The sequence below is a fragment of the Leuresthes tenuis genome, unplaced genomic scaffold (assembly GCF_036924035.1).
Source record: "Leuresthes tenuis unplaced genomic scaffold, fLeuTen1.0.hap1 SCAF_32, whole genome shotgun sequence".
NCBI classification, from domain to species: Eukaryota; Metazoa; Chordata; class Actinopteri; order Atheriniformes; family Atherinopsidae; genus Leuresthes; species Leuresthes tenuis.
The window spans coordinates 18,482-24,626 of record NW_027325386.1 but is presented as its reverse complement, the minus strand read 5'-3'; the positions used below and the strand labels follow the sequence as shown (position 1 = coordinate 24,626).

Below are 6,145 nucleotides of genomic sequence, written 5' to 3'. Positions count from 1 at the left end.
GAAACACAATGGTGGGAAATGGTGAAGGAAACGACCCAGACTTTTTTTAAACAGCAAGGTAAACGTAAAAAAAGGAAAGAGAATAGATGTATGATGGGACAACAGAAACGCTTACAGCGCTACTTTAAACTAAATCAGTGTGGCATAAACTTTAATGAAGAAATCAAAGATGTCAAAAAGGAAATGTCAGTTTTAGCAGAAATAAAGAGTAAAGGAATTTTTGTAAGAAGCAGGGAGCAGGAAATTGAGGAAGGTGAAAAATGCACACGGTACTTTTTTAAGAAAGTTATAAATAAAAAGGAGTGTATTCAAAATCTAAAAAGAGAAGATGGGTTTTGAAAAAAATCCACACAAGAGATGATTGAAACTGTACATACCTTTTATAGTAACATGTACAAAGAGAAACCAGTGCACTTGGAAACATCGGCAGAAATTTTAAAATTCGTTGACAAAACCGTAAAAGAGAATGCACACTTGACACAGGATTTTACTGCTTTAGAGTTAAAAAAAATGCCTAACAGGTTTTAAGAGAAGTCAAGCTCCGGGTTTAGACGGGCTTCCTGCAGAATTCTATCTGACCTTTTGGGACCTTTTATCATCAGACATTTTAGATGTTTTTAAAGATTTTGAAAAACTCGACCGACTGCCTGACAGTTTTAGAGTGGGAATAGTGACTCTACTTTATAAAAAAAATGATAAGACTGACCTAAAGAATTGGAGGCCCATCACACTTTTAAACTTTGACTGTAAACTTTTTAGCAAGGTTTTAGCGACACGGATGTCCTCTGTTTTAGAGGAGGTAATTCACCCAGACCAGGCTTGTGCAATCTCAGGGAGACAACTCACTGACAGCCTCGTACTGATTCGAGACATCATTGATTACGATAGAGAAAGAAACACCCGGCTTGTCATCTTAAATTTAGACTTTGAAAAAGCTTTTCATCAGGTCTCGCATCAATATCTCTTTCAGGTGTTGCAGCCATCGAATAGGACCCTGAAACTTCCATCCTGCACCGCTGTTTGCTTTTTCACAAGAGCAGAGAAGATCGCACCGTTCCCAGCGGCACTGCAGTACCGGGTCGATGCTTGGAGTGAACAGAGCCAGCTCCTTTTTAAATCCTATTGCTAAAAATCCATTTAATATGTAGTCCTCGTATAGAGGACATATCAAATATTAAACTGATAAGAACAGATACCACACTTGATCTTAGCCAAAAGGCCGAGAAGCGATAACTGTCCACTGGTTCACGTCCGAGGGCCCTTCCTGGCACAATGCGCACTTGTAGCGGTGTTCTTTTTAGTGTCACTTTGCACCTCCGCACTGAGCACTCTTCAGCCCTTTTAAATGGTATAACTTTGCACTCCTGCACGCTCCAGCAAGCACCATTCAAGCAACAACGTCAGCACAGTCGCAACAAGTAAGGCGACTCTACTCAGAGAAGTCACTCTGCACAGTAACAAGATTTCTTTTGCACAGACAGAAAGGGCTTCACCCGCAAAGGTAAAGCCTGCCAAAAATAGAAACAACTCACTAGTGCTGCTCTCCACGGAAGTCTTTAGTAAAAGGCGAAAGACTTGTACGTTATGAAGAGAAACCAGAGTACGATTATCCGTCACTGCAGGAGCAGGGCATCAGGCTAGTTGGCATAGCCACCTTCCCCATGGTGAGCTTTGCTTGGTAGAGACGTTTGCTCCCCCCCCTTGCTCCTCGGCTGACCAAGTAGGGACAATCGGGCCCTATTCGATGGCTGCCTTGTCTTTTACTCTGTGCAAAAGACAAGGCAGCAACAAAAACACCATGGGAACACCGTATTGAGGCTTTTTTCTGACCGCTCATTCGGTGTCGCGTTTCTTTCAAGCAATTCTCCCGGTTAGCCCGCACTCGGCTTGCTCCCAGAGCCGTGTTAAAGTCTACTTCGCATTCACACTCTCTTCTCAGCAGACTAAAAGAAACTTCCATCCTGCACCGCTGTTTGCTTTTTCACTAGAGCAGAGAAGAGCGCACCGTTCCCAGCGGCACTGCAGTACTGGGTCGATGTTTGGAGTGAACGGAGTAAGCTCCTTTTTCAACTCCTATTGCTAAAAATCCATTTAATATGTAGTCCTCGTATAGAGGACATATCAGAAATTAAACTGATAAGAACAGATATTACACTTGATCTGAGCTAAAAGACCGAGAAGCGATAACTGTCCACTGGTTCACGTCCGAGGGCCCTTCCTGGCACAATGCGCACTTGTAGCGGTGTTCTTTTTATGGCCATAGGTGGCCAGAGTGTCACTTTGCACCTCCGCCCACCCGCTGCACTGAGCACTCTTCAGCCCTTTCAAATGGTATAAATTTGCACTCCCGCACGCTCCAGCAAGCACCATTCAAGCAACAACTTTGCACTCCAGCTTCGAACATCGGCACAGTCGCAACAAGTAAGGCGACTCTACTCAGAGAAGTCACTCTGCACAGTAACAAGATTTCTTTTGCACAGACAAAAAGGGCTTCACCCGCAAAGGTAAAGCCTGCCAAAAATAGAAACAACTCATTAGTGCTGCTCTCCACGGAAGTCTTTAGTAAAAGGCGAAAGACTTGTACGTTATGAAGAGAAACCAGAGTACGATTATCCGTCACTGCAGGAGCAGGGCATCAGGCTAGTTGGCATAGCCACCTTCCCCATGGTGAGCTTTGCTTGGTGGAGACGCTTGATCCCCCCCCTTGCTCCTCGGCTGACCAAGTAGGAACAATCGGGCCCTATTCGATGGCTGCCTTGTCTTTTACTCTGTGCAAAAGACAAGGCAGCAACAAAAACACCATGGGAACACCGTATTGAGGCTTTTTTCTGACCGCTCATTCGGTGTCGCGTTTCTTTCAAGCAATTCTCCCGGTTAGCCCGCACTCGGATTGCTCCCAGAGCCGTGTTAAAGTCTACTTCGTATTCACTCTCTTTTCTCAGCAGACTCTTGGGATTTTATCTATAAAATGAATTCCTTCACTCAAACTATGTTAAAACTGCTTTGTCCTTCATATTTACCATGTCTAGAAAGATTTAAACAAAAAAAACAACGTCGTACATTGCATCTTTTGATCATACATTTTCGGGCATTCGCACCTTTTCTTACCCGCTTTTTTCAAACCAGGGTCGGACTTTCACACCTTTTAATAGCCGAACAACTCCGCTCCCGCTATTGATTGTGTACAGTCGGGTATTTTCACCTTGTCTTACCCGCTTTTTACCAACTATGGTCGGACATTCACACCTTCTTACAGCGGAACCCCTCCGCTCCCTCTTTTGATGGTGTATGTTTGGGCATTCGCACCTTTTCTTACCCGCTTTTTACAAACAATGGTCAGACATTCAAACCTTCTTGTAGCAGAACACATCCACTCCTGTTTTTGATGATGTATGGTTGGTTATTCGCACCTTTTCTTACCCATTTTTCAGTAATTATGGGTGGACATTCACACCTTCTTGCAGCTGAACACCTCCTCTCCCGCTTATGATCATGTGTGGTTTGATATTCGAAAATTTTCTTTCATGTTTTCTAGCAATTATTGATGGACATTCAGACCTTCTTGCAGCTGAACACCTCCGCTCCCGCTTTTGATGGTGTATAGTCAGGGTTTCGAACCTTTCCTTACCCGCTTTTTACAAACTATGGTCGGACATTCAGACCTTCTTGCAGCCAAAAACCTCCGCTCCCTCTTTTGATCATACATTTTCGGGCATTCGCACCTTTTCTTACCCGCTTTTTACAAACCAGGGTCGGACTTTCACACCTTTTAGTAGCCGAACAACTCCACTCCCGCTATTGATTGTGTACAGTCGTGTATTTTCACCTTGTCTTAACCGCTTTTTACCAACTATGGTCAGACATTCACACCGTCTTACAGCGGAACACCTCCGCTCCCTCTTTTGATGGTGTATAGTCGGGCATTCAAACCTTTTCTTACCCGCTTTTCACCATCTATGGTCGGACATTCACACCTTCTTACAGCGGAACACCTCCGCTCCTGCTTTTGATGATGTATGGTTGGGCATTCGAAGCTTTTCTTACCCATTCTTCAGTAATTATGTTTGGACATTAACACCTTCTTGCAGCTGAACACCTCCTCTCCCGCTTATGATCATGTGCGGTTTGATATTCAAAAATTTTCTTTCATGTTTTCTAGCAATTATTGATGGACATTCAGACCTTCTTGCAGCTGAACACCTCCGCTCCCGCTTTTGATGGTGTATAGTCGGGCTTTCGAGCCTTTTCTTCCCCGGTTTTTACAAATTATGTTTGGACATTCAGACCTTCTTGCAGCCGAAGACTTCCGCTCCACCTTTTGGTGTTCTATCACACCTTTTTTTTCAACGCATTTTATAGATTATGGTTGGAAATTCTCAACCACTCTCATCCCAAGACCTCTCCTCCCGCTTTTGTAAATATATTTGAACTTTAGTCGGACATTCACACCTTCTTGCAGCTGAACCACCTCCGCTCCCTGTTTTGATCATGTATGGTCTGGCAATACTACCTTTTCTTACCCGTTTGTGAGTAATTATGGCTGGACATTCACACCTACTTGTAGCCGAACACCACCTCTCTCGCTTTTGATGATGTATGGACCGGCATTCTTACGTTTTCTAACACATTTTTCAGCAATTATGGTCGGAGATTCACACCTACTCACAGCCGAACAACTCCGCTCCCGCATTTGATGGTGTATAGTTGGGCATTCTCATCCATTCTCATTAGCTTTTTGCAAATTATGATCTGACATTCACACCTACTTGCAGTCGAACAGCTCTACTCCCGCTTTTGATTATGTTTGGTTGGATATTCGAACCTGTTCTTAACTGCTTTTTACAATCTTTGGTCGGACGTTCACACAATTTTGCAGCCGAACACCTCCGCTTCCGCTTTTGATGGTATATAATCGGGCATTCGAACCTTTTCTTACCCGCTTTTTAAAAACCATGGTCGGACATTCACACCTTCTTGTAGCCGAACAACTCTGCTCCCGCTATTGATTGTGTACAGTCGGGTATTTTAACCTTTTCTTACCAACTTTTTACCAACTATGGTCGGACATTCACACCGTCTTACAGCGGAACGCCTCCGCTTCCTCTTTTGATGATGTATGGTTGGGCATTTGCACCTTTTCTTACCCATTTTTCAGTAATTATGGGTGGACATTGACACCTTCTTGCAGCTGAACACCTCTTCTGCTTATGATCATGTGCGGTTTGATATTCGAAAATTTTCTTTCATGTTTTCTAGCAATTATTGATGGACATTCAGACCTTCTTGCAGCTGAACACCTTTGCTCCCGCTTTTGATGGTGTATAGTCGGGCTTTCGAGCCTTTTCTTCCCCGGTTTTTACAAATTATGGTTGGACATTCAGACCTTCCTGCAGCCGAAAACCTCCGCTCCCTCTTTTGATCATACATTGTCGGGCATTCGCACCTTTTCTTACCCGCTTTTTACAAACCATGGTCGGACGTTCACACCTTTTAGTAGCCGAACAACTCCACTCCCGCTATTGATTGTGTACAGTCGGGTATTTTAACCTTTTCTTACCCGCTTTTTACCAACTATGGTTGGACATTCACACCTTCTTACAGCGGAACACCTCCGCTCCCTCTTTTTATGGTGTATGTTCGGGCATTCAAACCTTTTCTTACCCGCTTTTTACAAACTATGGTCGGATATTCAAACCTTCTTGTAGCCGAACATATCCACTCCTGCTTTTGATGATGTATGGTTTGACATTCGAAACTACTTGTTGCCCGCTTTTCATTAATTATGGGTGGACATTCACACCTTGTCACAGTCAAACACCTCCGCTCCCTGTTTTGATCATGTATGGTTTGACCTTCGCACCTTCTCTCACCCGCTTTTTACTATGGTCGGCCATTCACAGCTTACTCTCCACCATACTTGTATGGTGGGATATTCACACCCACTTGCATCCGAAGACCTCCGCCCCCACTTTTGTTGATATTTAGTCGGTCATTCGCACCTTACCCGCTTTTGGCAAACTATGGCCTTCTTGCAGCCAAACACCTCTGATCTCACTTTTGATGATGTAAGGTTGGGCATTCAGACCTTGCTTCACCTGCTTTTCAACAAATATAGTCGGACATTCACACCTTATTGCAGCCGAAC

The 6,145-nt window shown here is 44.0% G+C and overlaps 4 non-coding genes across 4 annotated transcripts; all 4 read right to left on the bottom strand.

Moving 5' to 3' along the window:
• Positions 1–1,041: 1,041 nt before the first annotated feature.
• Positions 1,042–1,231, bottom strand: LOC140285176 (U2 spliceosomal RNA). Its single transcript, XR_011910316.1, has one exon. It is a non-coding gene; the product is annotated as a U2 spliceosomal RNA (small nuclear RNA).
• A 259-nt stretch (positions 1,232–1,490) lies between these two features.
• LOC140285189 (U5 spliceosomal RNA) lies at positions 1,491–1,604 on the bottom strand. Its single transcript, XR_011910328.1, has one exon. It is a non-coding gene; the product is annotated as a U5 spliceosomal RNA (small nuclear RNA).
• Positions 1,605–1,994: 390 nt separating this feature from the next.
• On the bottom strand, positions 1,995–2,185 carry LOC140285180 (U2 spliceosomal RNA). The gene has a single exon (XR_011910319.1). It is a non-coding gene; the product is annotated as a U2 spliceosomal RNA (small nuclear RNA).
• Positions 2,186–2,493: 308 nt separating this feature from the next.
• LOC140285183 (U5 spliceosomal RNA) lies at positions 2,494–2,607 on the bottom strand. The gene has a single exon (XR_011910322.1). It is a non-coding gene; the product is annotated as a U5 spliceosomal RNA (small nuclear RNA).
• Between the last annotated feature and the right edge of the window lie 3,538 nt (positions 2,608–6,145).